General features: G+C 44.0%; 1 protein-coding gene across 2 annotated transcripts in view; it reads left to right on the top strand.

The window, feature by feature from the left end:
- Positions 1–15,503, top strand: part of PDE8B (phosphodiesterase 8B) — a 194,843-nt gene that overhangs the window by 23,883 nt on the left and 155,457 nt on the right. The window contains exon 1 of one of the 2 annotated variants that reach the window (XM_015571616.1): positions 202–273. The exons of the other annotated variant lie outside the window; for it this stretch is intronic. The gene's annotated coding sequence lies outside the window, so the exon portion shown is untranslated. Of the gene's footprint in view, positions 1–201; positions 274–15,503 lie in introns of those variants that run through there. 2 annotated transcript variants of the gene reach the window in all.

Consider the following 15,503-nt stretch of genomic DNA (forward strand, 5'->3'; position numbering starts at 1 on the left):
AACTCGCCCCACCATAGCACCAGCCTGTCGCCGGGCCCCGCACCTCCCCTGCCCGGCCTCTCTGTGCAGACCGACGCCGCCGACGCCATCCCCCGGAGCCGCGAGTCCGGGCCTCCCAGCGCCGCCCGGGTCCGCAGGACTCGCGCCGAGCTGGGCAGCAGCAGCAGCAGCTCGGGCTCTGCAGCCCCCGCGGCGACCACCTGCAGGGGCCGGAGGCGCCACTGCTGCAGCAGCGCGGAGGCCGAGACCCAGACCAACTACTCCAACCTCCAGGTAAACGCCAGGCGCGGGCACAGCCGGTGGGGGCCACCCGCCCCGTCTGTCCGGTTTGCACGGGGAGGGGGCTCCAGCGGAGTTGAGTGGCCGTGACGCGGTGGGGTTGGGGAGGTGGTCACTAAGGAGGAGTTTACTTTTCATTCGTGGGGGTGATGAGGGCCAGGAAAACTGAGCAGAAAAGACCCCTGGAGGGGGGTCTGGGAGCTGGTTCTGGGGGAAGGGGTGGAAAAGGGAGCGCACTGGGGAGCCGGCGGGCTGCCCGGTTTTCCATGGAGGGAGGAAGGCTGTGCCTAGGTTAAGGCGAGAGCAGGGGTGGGTGTCATTGAGAGCGTGCAGTGGTGAGTCTGATTGAATGAAATCGGAGCACCCGGACGACTGGCGTGCCTTTTAGGTGCATGGTGCAGACCTGGAGCAAGGATGCCTCGTACTCCCGTTTTTACCTGGGAAAACCAGCCCAGCTGCATGGAGTCGTAGGAGCTAGGCTGGAGATTTGTGAATGAATGAGGTTGTCTCTTTTGTGGGAGATGGAAGGAGAGAACCAGAGTGGAACCTGTTGTTTGTCCCTAGTTTGGGTTGGCTGCAGACGGGACATAATTGAGAGAACCCGCCTTGAGTTTGTAGGGTCAGCAGAGCCAAGTGAGGGGAGTTGGTTTCCAGTGCAGGCAGCTGTCTGCAGATGAAGATTCTGCACATACATCTCATCTTTCAGGAGGGTGGAATTGTGAGGAAGCGGAGAAAATGGTTTAAATGATTAAAGCAGTCACCAGATATTTCTGAATGGCAGGAGAAAAATGATTACTTTAGTACTGCCCTTCTGTATGTTCTCAAAATACTATTAAATCCAAGAGAGTTCTCATTGTGTAAACCTGGCCACTGGGCCTTTTATCCATGTAGCAAACAGAATGACAATGGCACATCCGTGTTGCAGACGGGGGAGAAAAATACATCTCCATGACTTGTAATGTTACATAGAAGCTGTGTGACATCCACAGCGTGTACATGGTCAGTGGGTTACCAGCAACCGTTCCATTGATTATACACAATTGTATATTTAATACTTGAAAAAGTTGTTCCACAATTGGTCTAGTGTGAGGAGCCTTCTGGTCTTCATTGGATAAAGTCAGCTCCCAGTGGAGGGATGGCTTATGCTGGCTTCAGTCTAGAAAACCAAAAGCCTCTTTTAGTGCACTTATTTTAGCAGCATGATTTTGTAACACGAAGCTTAACGTGATGGTTATGTATGGTTGTAGGCTTTTACTGGTAATAATTATATATGTAGTATGATAATATAATCATTATAATAAAACACCATTTATTGAGCTCTACTATCTGCCAGTTAGTAAGCTTTCTCTTCTAGCTTTTGGATGTTAACCATATGATGATAGAATTTCCAAAGACTAGAGACCTGGGTGCATGACAGTACAATCTACCACTGGAGCATTTGTTATAGAGGCATGTGCAGAACAGTATGTTTTTCTTTTGTCAAGTTTTTTGTTTGTTTTGCTTTTTTACACAGTGGTTCACATAAAGTTTGCATTAGGAGAAATTTCAGGGAAATAAAATGTTCTATTTGGTTAAATAATTAAATTGGGATATTATCTTAAAGACTATTCTTTTGCCTTCTTGTTGAAAAGGAAATTTGAGGACATGAAGCAGGAGTTTAGAATAGTGACAACTTATGAACTTTGAAACTTTTTTTAGTTGCTTCAGAGAAATTGTGTATTTTGCCTTTCAAAGTAGCAGGATTCCCAATTTAGTACCTGGCAACTCTAGCTACCCAATGTTTGTTCAATGAAAGAAAGAATAATGAATGAATTCATTCCCTATGTTTTAGTACTTCCCTCAAGAGGCTACTTAGAGACCAAATGGAGTAAAAACTGGAGGGAAAGTGAGTCCCAATTATTAGCAGCTAGTATAAACTTGTATAAACATCATTGCTACTTGGCTGAAGTGTTAAAAGGCTTGACCTGCATTGGAATTTAACTCACTGCTTTATCAACAAGATTTCCAAAGAAGAGCTTAATTCATTCCAAGCTATTACTAGGAATGTTGGGAATGAAACTGGTGGTTTAATGATTCAGCACTAATTTGCATGTGTAGCTCTCAGAAACTATAGATTTGAAATTAAATATGAGACCAGAATTATTATACAAATCCTACAGAATTATTACTGCAGAATTGCTTTAATATATTTAATAGTATCCTTTTAGGACTCGTGATTCAGTGTTACATATATTTTTTTCAATCTTCACATGTTCCATACTCTTTTGAGGTTAAGGTAATTTTGTAAAAACTACTTTTATTTCTTCTTAGAATCAGAATTCTTCCACCTAAGAGTCTGAGATAGTTGCTAGTCATGGCTTCCATGCTCCCCCTCTCTAAAATGCTCAAGTAGAAAAGTAAAGTCTTTGCTATGTTGTCCTGTTTACAGTGGGCTATAATAATTGTTTTTTTTTAAAATTCCCTTTGTACATCAATTATAAACCATATCCTCATTATTTACTTGGTCTCTGATGTTCCCCAGAGTACAAAAATGTGTACTTGATCTCTCACTCTCTCTCCTTTCTAGCAATAATTCATCTCATTAAGCTTTTAGAATGATGAAGCATTATGATGTCAAACATGATGTCAACAGGAACCTTCCTGAATACCTAACTTACAAAAAATTATAAACATTAATAATTCATATGCAGTACAATGATATCATATGGGTTTCCATTTCTGGTAAGAAATTAGATTTGTCTCCAATTGCTGTAAAAATGCAACTTCCTAGCAATTTCTCTCCATCTTGTTTGCCTTTTTAAAAATAGTACTCCAACAGGAGAATCCTGCAGAATGCTCACTTCTGATGCTGTGCCAGTTTTGTGATTCTTGTTCAGAAATCCTCAGAGGAGATAGTTGAATCCCTCTCTGGGAAGATCCGGGGGTTCGGACACGTCTTTTCTCATACCAGCCGGTGCAACTGGGGAGGCAGCTGAGCCTAGGCAGCTAGTTGTAGAAAGTCTGTATTGACATACAGTCAACTGGCAGCCATCTCTATGTAGGTTAACTGTTCTGTGGATCGGGCACAGGAGGTGGAGTTTCCAAATGATTTTTGCTGATGGGCAGCGTTGCCAGTTCCTACTTTCTCTTCCATTCATCATGCTGACTTATGCATTTAGCCAGTATTTGTGCCAGACGCTGTGGTAGACACTAGGGATCCAGGGAATAGTCATGGAGTTTGGTAAGGAGAGCCGGTGAGGATGGAGAATCTCTTGCAAAAGAGTGTGTCTAAGCCACTGATTAATGACTTCTATAATATTCATTCTATGGCCCCCACCCCCACCCCAGAGTTTAAAGGGAAAAGCAATAGATATTTTTCTGACTTTGTGGTAAATAATTAATGAGATTTCTATTTGGGGGAAGGATAGAACTGTTTTGAAAGGTATTATTTTTCCTCTATAAGTCTTTAGTGTACATGAGAGTCACTTGGAAGCCTTGATAAAATATAGATTCTGGCCCCAAATCCCAGTTTCTGATTTAATAGATCTTGGGTGGGGCCTGGGGATTTGGATTTCTGACAAGCTTCCAAAAGATGCTAGTGTGGATGTTCTGGGGAACCACACTTAGAGAACTGCTGCTTTTAAATGCATTAAACTGACTGTCGGCTAACGAGTATAGGGCAGCACATCCATGTGTTTGGGGTACTAGTTATAGCTCAGCCTTCACCTTAGTTTGCTTTTATATGGGCCACCTGCTATCTCCATTCATGAAGTCGAACTCTGAGGCGCCGAGGCTGGCTGGAAAGTTTGTCAGTGTGGAGAGTGCTGGCCATGTAGCCCACTCTGGTTTCTTGAAGTGTGACTTCCCCTCAGGACCCATTGGGGTTTGTAGAAGCTGGTGTCTTGCTTTGCCATCACCATGTCACATGTGCTCTGTCCTGCGGGAGCCTTGTCCTGCCTGAGGGAAAGTTGCAAGGCAAGGGAGGAGCTTAAACAGGTCCACATGACATGGTACAGAATTATGTTCAGTCCTCAACTCTTGAAGTTCTTGCTAGCCATCTTCACCATTATTTTTTCATTTTAAAATGGAGCATAAGTCTTACAAGTTGATTTAGTAAAACTCAAATTTACTTTCTGCCATAGCTCAGTTTTCACTGTTTTCTTTAGAGTTACATTAATTTTTAAGGACTATCAGATAATTCTCCCTTATTTTAACTTTTGTTAAATAAGTCCTCAAAACAGAAAGTAACATAGTGCAAGCTGCTCACTTTTCAGAGGTGCTACTTCTCTCCTGAAATGCCACCCTGGTGACCACTGGGCAAGACAGGCCTTGCTGGAGAGGACAAATCTTGTGGCACCAGGTTGATGATGGGTTAAGGCCAGGAATCAGAATAGGAAGGAGGGAGTGAGCCCTACAGAACCAGGTGGGAAGACAGAGTCCAGAATCCAGAAGACCAGCAGAGTTGGGGAGGAGCAGGTGAGTCCTCTGGGGCCAGGTAGGCAAGTAAAATCTGGAATTCAGGGACTTGGCAAAGGTGAGAGCTGTTGAACCAGGTTGAGACTTCTGATTGGAGGACAGACACTGTTTACTTCCTTCTATTTGGGTTTCTCCCCTGAGGGTGAAGAGCTCGGTGCCTGTAGGAGAAGACACCGGTGACCAATCAGAAGGCTGTAAGTAACCTCTGCACCTAGGTGAGGCAAGACTAACCCACCCAGCCTTCCTCACACCTGATCAAATAGTGTCTGAACAGGAAACAGATATTCATAAGAGTAATATTCATTAGGGTAATTGAAAATTAATCTAATGACTATTTCAGAAGTGTTAGGATGAAAGAAAATCATTCCAGTGGTGTTGAAGCATCCTAAGATAGAAAAGGGGAACTTAGAAAAAGGCAATAGGAGGAAATGGTTATGGGAACCCAAGGAAACAAACCCATAGGATAGGGAAGACCCAGAAGCTGTGGTCTTGAGGAAAGCAACAGCTGGAAGTCTGTGGCCTGGCAGGGGAGCCAAGGGAGTAAATACTTCCCATTCCATCATCCTCCCGTTCATCCACCTCCAGCCAGACGGGTACCTCCTTTGGCCAAACACATCTGGAAACCAGAATGGCCAGGGAGCCCATTGACGGAGGTTTCCAAGAGCAGGGCGGAGAGTATGCTGACCGTACCCCAGAAGCCCCTCTGTAACAAGTGTTGAAGATGTTTAGCATCATTAGGGATACCCTGCTAAGCTCACATCAAAATGAGCAATTTTGATGATTGCTTAAAATAATGGCATTTTTAATGGTCCTTGAACTTATTGTTTATGTTTCTCGTTTGTTTAATGACTAATGATATAAAAATATGTGCAGTTATCTTGTTTGGAGACCTCTAAGTCATTGCTGAAAACAAACCCTCCTCTTCAGTTCACTCTCCGCCCTGACTCTGCTCAGACTTTCCTTAGTCAGCTCAGACTGCTAGAACAAACTACCATGAACAGGTGACTGAAACAACAGACCTCTATTTCTCCCTGTTTTCCAGTCTGGAAAGTGCAAGCTCAAGGTGCTGCCGGTTCTGTGCCTGGTGGGTGCACTCTTCCTGGCTTGCAGATGGCCGTCTTGTGTGTCTTCACATGGCAGAAAGCAAGCAAGTTCTAGTGTCCCTTTCTCCTCCTGCAGGAGCACCCCATCATGGGGCCCCACCCTCATGCCCTCACCTAACCTAATTCCCTCCCAGAAGCCTCACCTCCAGATACCAGGCTAGGGCTGCAACATCGGGATTTGGGGGCACAAACATTCAGTCCATGCAGACTGTTTCTATCATGTCTCTGCCCCTGACCCACTTCCCTGGTCCCCCTGATCTCCAAGCCCAGAGGTAGGGGTGGGGAAGGAAAACACTCGTCCCGAGTGGGAAGCTCCCTGAGTGGGGTACCAGCTTATTCAGCCGGTTACATTTTTGCTCAATTTGTTCTTTCCTGCTCTCTATACCTTCTCTCTAGAGCCTTAAAAAGTTAAGTGAGTTCTACCATATGTTTATAAGCTGATATTTTCTATAAAGAATAGATTTAAAACACTTTAACGTATTCACATGTGTTCAGGAGCTCATTTAAAAAAAATAGGTGTTAGCATCTTACAGTGGAAGTCTTAGTAGTTTTTATGTTTTAATACAAAACACTGCTTTTTAACAAGTTACAATATAGGTTTAGATTTTGTTGTTAGTTCCTTTCCCACTTTCTCTCTTCTTTCATTGATGGATAAAAGCCAGCTTTTATTCAGGATTTTGATGCTTCACTCTTTATCATCAACTCCTTTCACCTCCTCTTTTCTGCCTCCTTAGGGAGGGTGCTCAGAAAAATAGTTTAGAAGCATGTGATTGCTATAATAAAAATGAGGAGACAGTTTTACTTTTGGATAATTCATCAATGAAGGGAAGAAAATACTGTGGTTGTCTCTTGTTTCCAAGGCGATTCATATTTTCATGTATAGTTTGTACATTTTGCAACAAGACATGTAGACTAGATATAATAATATTGCCTGTTGTTTAAGCCTTTGTTGTTCCCAGAGCACTTTATATACATGGTTTTACCTAATCTACATAAAACACTCTGAGATACACATTATTATTCCCGTTTTACAAATGAGGAAATGAGGCTGCAAGAGGTAGACTAAATCGCCCAAAGTAAGGGCTGGGATTTGAATACAAGGTCATCTGAATCCAACTTCAGGGTTCTTATCCACTGAACTTTACTGCCACTCACACGGGCCTGACGGCCCAAGGCTGGTCCCGGACCCACAGAGTTATGTAGAGCAGAGAGGAGATAAGCAGGTGTGTGGGGGCTACCAGGGGGCCTTGTGAGTGAGGGTTTTCCTCTTACATGTTCACTGTCACCCTTCTATTAGCTTGAACTGGAATGTTATTTTGAAATGAATGGAGGATGTAAAATGCATTCAAAATTGGAGTAGCTTTGTCAAAACGTCATTATTTTCACTGAACACAGTGCTTGGCACATTAAATATTATACAAAGATTAGCTGCTAATAATCCTGTGGTTGCTATTATTGCTGTTTTGCTAATTAAGATGAGATTGGTTATTTAGAATTCAATATTGTTGAAACATGTAGTTGTTTTTTATTGGAAAATGTATCCAACTTTCAAGTACATGGGTTTGGCCAATGTAGACGAAGATTTATGCAGACATACACAGTATCCTGAAGCTTGGAAAACTGCTGCCATAGCCATGGGTTTGGTCTGCCTCGGCTGTATTACCGAAGGAGACGACATGGTAAAATCTTGCCTGTTGAAGGCCCAGGATGGAGTTTGAGTCCCGTGACGGCTGGGCCCACACACAGCCTCTGCCCTTGTAGGTTAGGGCCTTGGTATTAACTTGAGGTGACTCTACATGAAATTCTTCTTTGGTATAAACCTGTACCTGAAGCCTTGGTCTAGCATTGGGCTTAAAGCCATTTTGCGTAAGCGCTGTTGTTTTTATATTGCTGCATGTCAGGTGCTGTCAGATGTGCTGTATGGTCAGGAGAATGACACACTGTGAATATAAGAGCCTTTTTCTCTCAGAGAGGAAGGTGTAATGATTAGTTACAGGGATTCAGTTGCCTGTGTGTGTCACAAAACTGAGAGGAAGACCCCTGAATTTTGGAAATTTTTATAGGAAGACACACGAGAAACTTGTGAGCAACCGGTCACACAGGGCACATGTATAAAAAGTGCTGTTTTCTGACATCAGAACCACAAATAACATCCAAGCTCTGGACCTGAAAGGTAAGGATGAGCTCAGGGTAGGCGGGGCTTGTGTCCACCCCAGGCTCCTGCAGAGGGAGCTTCAAGCAAGAGCAGTGGCCAGACGGAGAGGGAAGCTCCAGTTTAAGAAGGCAAGTGCCTCCAGCAGCCCAAACGCACCCTCAAGTGTCTTTGTGCCACAGGAGACTTACCTTGATTTTCAGCTTAAACTGGCTTAGAAACTGGGTGACTGTGAGGAAAGCAAAAGCCATTCCAGCTGAAGCTTCATAAACTCCAATAGTGTTTTGAGCTGAGCTTTGGCTGGAACTAAACGTTTCTCTTTCCCCACGGTCTAATAGAAACCCTGACGACCATAGCTCCCCTCCAGAGTTCCCTCAGAGTGATACCCCCACCGTGATGGCCAGACAAAGATGAGAGCAAAGCATCAGCTTTGTCAATGGCTGGACCAGCTCGGATTAGTATCACTTCCCAGACTCCATCGTGTGCATGGACTCCGTGAGCTTCCCACAGCTCAGCGCCCTTCTCTGCAATCTGGCCCACTGGGATGCTGATCATGGAACCTGCATCCCTTTGGGAGGAGCTGGTGAGGGCAGGGAAGGCGGCCCATTCTTCTCGCCTCTCTAATGGCTGTGACAGGGAGGAGTGTGGCAGACACCTTCTCCCCTCCCCTTTGTTTGTTGAGATTTTCAAGACTGGAGAGAGAGGGACAGTAAAAGGCAGAGAGAGGCACAGTAAAAGGCGAGAACCTCTTCTGTGTGTCAAGATGCAAACTTTGAATAAAAGAAAATCAGGAAATGCTTTGAATAAATGTAAAAGACAACCCTCACTTTTATATTCATATTCCATGACAGAAATATACTTTGCAAGGCACCTAGTTGGTATTGGGAAGTGATTTTCATATAGAAACAGGTTAGCCCCAAAATGTATTTAGCCGGATTGTATATTTACAGTGTTGAAACCATATTGCTTTGAGAGAAACATAAAATTGAATTAGAGCTAGAGTTTCTTCTGAACCTGTTTCCATTGGGAGAAACGGGCTTCACTGGAGGGTGGTGAAGCAGAGGGAGAACCTGTGACGCTCCCTCAGGGAGCAATTATCCTAAGTGATTGTTGGTGCTGAGGAGGTGAGGGGCTCAGGTGGTGGAGAGAGAACTGGGGTGCAGAGAGCTCAAGGGGCTTGACAACTACTTCAGTGTGAATTTTTAACCCTAACAGTTCTCTGTTTTTAAATTGTAAAACCATTATACATAAAAAATTAATAACTACTATCTTAGGCAGTTCGGGCCGCTGTCACAAAAATCCCATAGACTGGGTGACTTATAAACAACAGCAATAAGTGCTGGGAAGTCCAAGATCAAGGAGCTAGCAGATTTGGTGTCTGGTTAGGACCTGATTTCTCGTTCATAATCCACAGTCTTTTCACGGTGTCCTCACCTGTCCCATTTAAGAGGGCTCTGTCCTCATGACCTAATCACCCCCAAAGGCCCCACCTCCTAATACCACCACGTTGGGGCTTAGGATCCAAAATTGGGGTGGGAGTGTCAGACATTCAATCTGTAGCAACAACTGTACTTAATATCAATCACATTTTTCTAATTGTCTTATTTGTTTTTAGCTTTTGGTATCCAAATAAGGTTCACTCATTGTGATTGGTTGATGTGTCTTTTAAGTCTCATTATCTCTGTGTCTCTCTCCTTTCACTGGAAGTTTGTTGAGGATCCTGGGTTGTTTGTCCTGTGGCTTCCCCCTGATTCTGTGTTTTACTGTTTGCATTCCTGGGGTGCTCTTTCACACCTTTCAACACCTAGGAAACAGTTCTCTACGTGGATCTGTCTCTACTTACTATATGTAGAGTGGTTTCCGTTTTTCTCAGTGGACATTTGGGGTCTGAGTAGATACTGGTAGAGAATTGGGATGTTAACTTTGAACATAACTCTCAAAAAGTGTTGTCTACTATTGGTAATATACAAGCCAATTTTCGAAGGCTCATCCTTTACCATTTTTATTATAGAAAAGTTAGATGTAGGCTCATCTCTTACCATTTTTATTATAGAAAAGTTAGATGTATCTCTACATCTAACTTTTCTATAATAAAAATGGTAAAGGATGAGCCTTCAAAAATTGGCTTGTATATTATCAATAGTAGCCTAATCTGCTAAGTGTCTGACCATTTGACCATTTGACCAGTTGCTATAATGGGCACTGACCACCAGGGGGCAGATGCTCCAACCAGTAGGTTACCTTGCTACTGGGATCCAGCCAACCGGGACTGGGCGAGATGGGCTGGACATGTCCTGGAGCCCTCCCGCAGTCCTTCCCTGGCCAAGGTGGGGTTCCGGATTTCGAGAGGGCGCAGGCCAGGCCAAGGGACCCCACCAGTGCACAAAGTATAATAAAACTTCATGTACACTCCACCCAGCCTCACAGTTATAAAATTAAGGCTATTCTTTTATCTACACCACTACTGTCCTCCCTGCTATGGAATTATTTTAAAGCAAATCTAAACCATTATATTATTTCAGCTGTAATTTTTTCAACATCTATAATAATAAAAGTGTAATATGCTAATTAGACCAGACGTCCTTCTGGACATCCTTCCGGATGAAGCCGGGGCTGCGAGGGCTGGGGCTGCGAGGGCCAGGGCTGTGAAGGCCGAGGTAAGCTGCTGCAGCTGCGAGGGCCGAGCCCCTTGCACGAATTTCGTGCAGCGGGCCTCTAGTATAACTATAAGAGGATAAGGTCTGCTTAAAAAACAACCTAATACTATCAGCATACCTAACATTAAAATAATTTTTTAATGTCAGAAAATACCAAGACAATGTTTAAATTCCCCTAATTATCTCGTAAGTGTCTTTATTTAAAAATATTTGACATATAAAACATCTTTGGAATAAGGCCCACCTGTTGTCACTGGTTGATATGCTTCTTAAGTATCTTTTGATGTATAGGTCCCCTTTCTCTCTTTTCCCCTCACAGTTTGTTTGTTGAAGAACTGGGTTCCTTGTCCAGCAGAGTTTCCCACAGTCTGGACTTTGCTGATTACATTCCTGTGGTATCATTCACCACATTTTCCTGGCCCTGCATTTCCTGTATATTGGTAGTTACATCTAGAGGTATAGTGTGGTTGGATTCAGGCCTGTTTATTTTGGCAAGACTGCCTTTTAGGTAGTAGTGTTGTGTACCTCTGTCAGGAGGCACATACAAGTAATGTCTCATTCTCGCTCTTTTTGTGAGGCAATAGCGAGGAGGGAATAGATTTTTACTTTTTGAGTAGGGAAGTTACTTGATGTTTGGTTGAGGCAGATGTGGGAGATGGAACCGTCTGTCCCGGTGTTGGTTTAGTTTTAAAAGAACATCCTTGTTGGGGATCTGGGGCGGGAGAAGGGGGAAGAGGGCCCGGAACGGTGAAAGGAAGAGAAGAGGGCTATGTGTGTGAATGTAGGCTTATAAATTTAGTGATTGGCTACAGGAGAGCTTAACTCAAATATTCTTTACCATGTTTATGTTTCCAATTTAATCAACGCAACTGTGTAAATGTACTTTCTAGTCAAACCATATACATCAGTGGTAGGAGATAGAATCAAGTACAGAATTCGTTTTCCTTGCAAACAGTTTGAGAAAAGAAAAGTTAGTGTGAAAATGTTATTGAGCATAGACCACAGGTGGGGGTCCCTGTCTACTCCTGTCTTGTGCTGTTATAATCTGAGTGCAGGTAATGCTGTGGAGCACTGGGTATGAAGTGTCATGCCACTGGGTTTTTCTTTAATTAGGATATAATTCACATAACAAAGTTTACAATGGTACATTTTAAAACATATATGTTTTTATTGATTTTTTTTAGTGAGAGAGAGAGGAAGAGGGATAAAGAGATAGAGACATTGATGTGAGAGAAACACCCATTTGCTTCCTCCTACTGGGGATCGAGTCTGCAACCCAGGCATGTGCCCTGACCAGGAATCGAACCGGGGACCTCCTGGTTCATGGTTCAATGCTCAACCACACCACTGGGCTACAGTTGTACATTTTAAACTGTGCAATTCAGTGATTTTTTTATATATTCACTATGTTGTGTAACCACCACCATTGTCGAATTCTAGAATATTTCCATTAACCCCAAAAGAAACTCCATACGTATTGGCAGTCAGTCCTGATTCCCCATCCCTTGGCAACCACTCACCTACTTTCTGCCTCTATAGATTTGCTTATTCTGAGCATTTCATGTGAATGGGCTCAAATAGCATGTGGCCTTTTGTGTCTGGCTTCTTTCACTTACCATAATGTTTTTGTGGTTCATCCATGTTACAGCACGGATCAGTATTTTATCCCTCTTATTCCAAATAATATTCCATTGTGTGAATATTCCACTTGTTGTTTATCCATTGATGGACATTTGGGTTGTTTCCACTTTTTGGCTAATCTGAATAATGCTGCTATGAACATTCTTGTACAAGTCTTTGTGTGGACATATTCATTTCTTTCGGGTATATACCAAAGAGTAGAACTGCTTGCACATGTGGTAGCTGTATGTTTAACTTTTGAGGAACCCCCAAACTCCCAATGCAGCTGCGCCATTTTTCATTTCCACCAACATACATGAGGTCCCTATTTCTTCACACCCTCACCAACACTTGTTATTATCTGTCTTTTTCATTATAGCCATTCACGTGGGTATCAGGTAGGATCTTATTGTGGTTTTGATTGACATTTTCCTGGTGGAAAAATCAGAGCTGTTTTTAAGAATTAAATGAGGTACCATAGTGAAATGCGGCATGGATTTGGGTCTCGGTTCTCTGCTAGATTGCAGAGCCCTCACCCCACCTCCACCCCGAATAACCATATTTGTGTTCCTTGGTGTTTTTATTTACACTGCAGCTTTGGCTCAGGAAGGCAGAGCATAGGCCTAACTCCCACACTGGGCCTTCCATTCATGTAGACACCCATACACCCATGTGTGCCAGAATCCCCTGTGCAGGCCTTTCCCAGAGCTCTGGAATCACCCTGTAATGGGGCCCAGCCTGTGCATTAAAGGAGTCACTCAGTCTAAGAGAAGTGATGGGTATGATCTTGAGGAAAGGCAAGAGACTTGGCATTTCAAGGATCCTTAAGTGGCACTTCCTTTTGCTACCTACGGGAGGTGCTCCTGAGCGTATGTGATTTAGTTCTCAATGACAGCCGAGAGGTGGCCATCTTAGTTGGAAACTCAGGTTTAGATTTAGTTCAGGAGCTTAATATGAATACGAAATCATCGGAAGCACTGAAATTAAATGTGGGTCAGGTTCCTGGCTGGGGCACAGTGAGTCACACAGTATGTGTTGGTTCTTGACATTTGTTTTGCTAATTTAGAGGGGATGGTGGTAAAGATAATTCCCACATGGTGGCTCTTGGAAAATCCATGTGTAGTTGTTTTGGAAGCATTTCCTACATGTTCATATGAATGCTGATGGTGTGGATATTGACAATGCAAACATCACAAGCCAAGCTATGAAGGCCCAGCCCAGAAGGCCATGGGGAAGGTCTGTGAAAACCCGCCCTTCCTACTTTTCCAATTCTTCCTGCAGCTTAATCAGATTAAATGAAGTTCCTAGGGAAGCATTCTGTTTCTCCTTAGGCTGCTCTTCTCTGGTTGCAGCGGGATGAGTAGGGTTCAGGCTTTATAAGGGCAAATCACCTTCTTTTCTAGATTCTTTTGTATGATTGATTGTCGGAGAAAGTAGAAATGGTGGTAATGGTAATAATGTGAGAAAAGAGTCCTGTGACAAAAGGTTTTGCTACGTGTTAATTCAGGATGTATTGCAATGGTCAAGTTGCATCAGTCAGGGTCCCCGGGGAAACACTTCACCCTACATGTTCAGATGAAGAGACTTAAATGGAGAGTCTGCTTACAGAGGCGTGAGCAGAGATAGGGGAGACAAGGGACAGTGAGGTGCCCCCACCGGCAACTGTGTGAAGCCCTAGCCATCCTGGGATTGGAGAGGCCAGGGGAGGAAAGGGCACTGTTGGCTGTGGGGCCCCTGGCAAGGGCTGTAATTATGAAGGTGCTGCGATTGCCAGGCCAGGGCAGTGAAGCAGGGAGGAGTGGGAAGTAATGACCCCACCTCTCTCTCCTGGCTCTCCTCTGCCCTGCTGCTGCCGGGAAGGGAGGCTGGTGGTGCAGGATGCAGAGGTGAGCCTCCAGGCACCAAGCAGGGCACACAGTGGACAGGGGAGGTGGTTTGCAAGTGGAGACCAGTTTGCACAATAACCAACTATTTTGCAGTGAACACATTCTACTTTTTGTTCATTTTTAGAAGGTGCTATTTTGGAGAAACATCCATTTCTCATTTAAAAAATCCCACTGTACTTCACATTTGCTTATGTAAAACTTCTTATCTTTTCGGTGGCAAACTTTATTATGAAATCTCTTAAACGCTGTGCTTTTTTCTTATTTTCCCAATACATTGGTGTATATTATTGTACTGTGAGAAACCTGAAAGTGAGAGAGCCATGTGGCTACCCTGTCTTTCAGATTGTCAGAGGGTGATTTTTACACTCCCCCTTTCAGATTTGTGTGTAGATATTTGTGAATTATTCCGAGGCAGTCAGTTGTCTTCTGAGCAGATTAGTCAGAGTGGGGTTGGCCTGGGGTTTTTGTAACCATAGCTGAGGGAGGGGAGGCTGCAGCCTATTAGAGACACCAGATAGCTGCACGTATCTCCCTGCACACAGACTGGTGATTATTTTGCTTCATGCATTGATGGACTGTGCCGACTTGAGATGTGGTAACCAAGTGACCCGTTCTCTGTCGCCATGTGTGTAATTCTCCCAGGTCTGAATAAAGGGCAGATGAAGGTGTGTGTCTCTGGGTGCCTATGGGGTTGCTAGGAAATGATTTTCAAAGTGCTTCTTGGTGATGCAGCAGGTTGACTTTTTTTTTGTGCAGCGTTGTCATGGAAACCAAGTGCATCATTGCCTTGTCTAATTTATCTTTTAGTGATAAAAAAATTGTAATCCAGGGTTAACAGATAAAACATAGTGTTTAAAGGTAATGAAAAAAAACACACCCCAATAACTTTAAGGGGGATACTGCTGTAAGTACCACATCTTTTGAATGGCAAGATTTCACTGGCACTGTAATTCACATTGATCAGGGCTTGGCAGTGTGCCATGATGGGGGCTAATCGATTTGTTTTCCTTCTTTGGAGTAAGAAAACCAGGACTTCACCCTTGCTGTGGGGTTTTATTACTGACCCCAACTCCTGAGCAGATGTGAATGGAAGGCAGCACACAGTCATTGTGAGTGTCCCAAGGTTACCAGTGATTTGTTCTTTGATTGGCCGGTGGGTTTTTTATCTCCTCTCCACCCTCCAGCACCCTCACCCCAAGAGCAGGCTGTGTGTGGGCTGACAGTGATAGTCCTACCTTGCACAAAGGGCCGTCCTATTGAAATGGTGCCCTAGGCTCGCTCTCTCGGCTAAGCACCTCCCCCAGAGCAGATCCTGGAGCAGAGTCCGCCCTGCCTTCCCAGTAGTTAAAGG

This window comes from Myotis davidii, unplaced genomic scaffold (assembly GCF_000327345.1).
Source record: "Myotis davidii unplaced genomic scaffold, ASM32734v1 scaffold44, whole genome shotgun sequence".
Lineage (NCBI taxonomy): Eukaryota > Metazoa > Chordata > Mammalia > Chiroptera > Vespertilionidae > Myotis > Myotis davidii.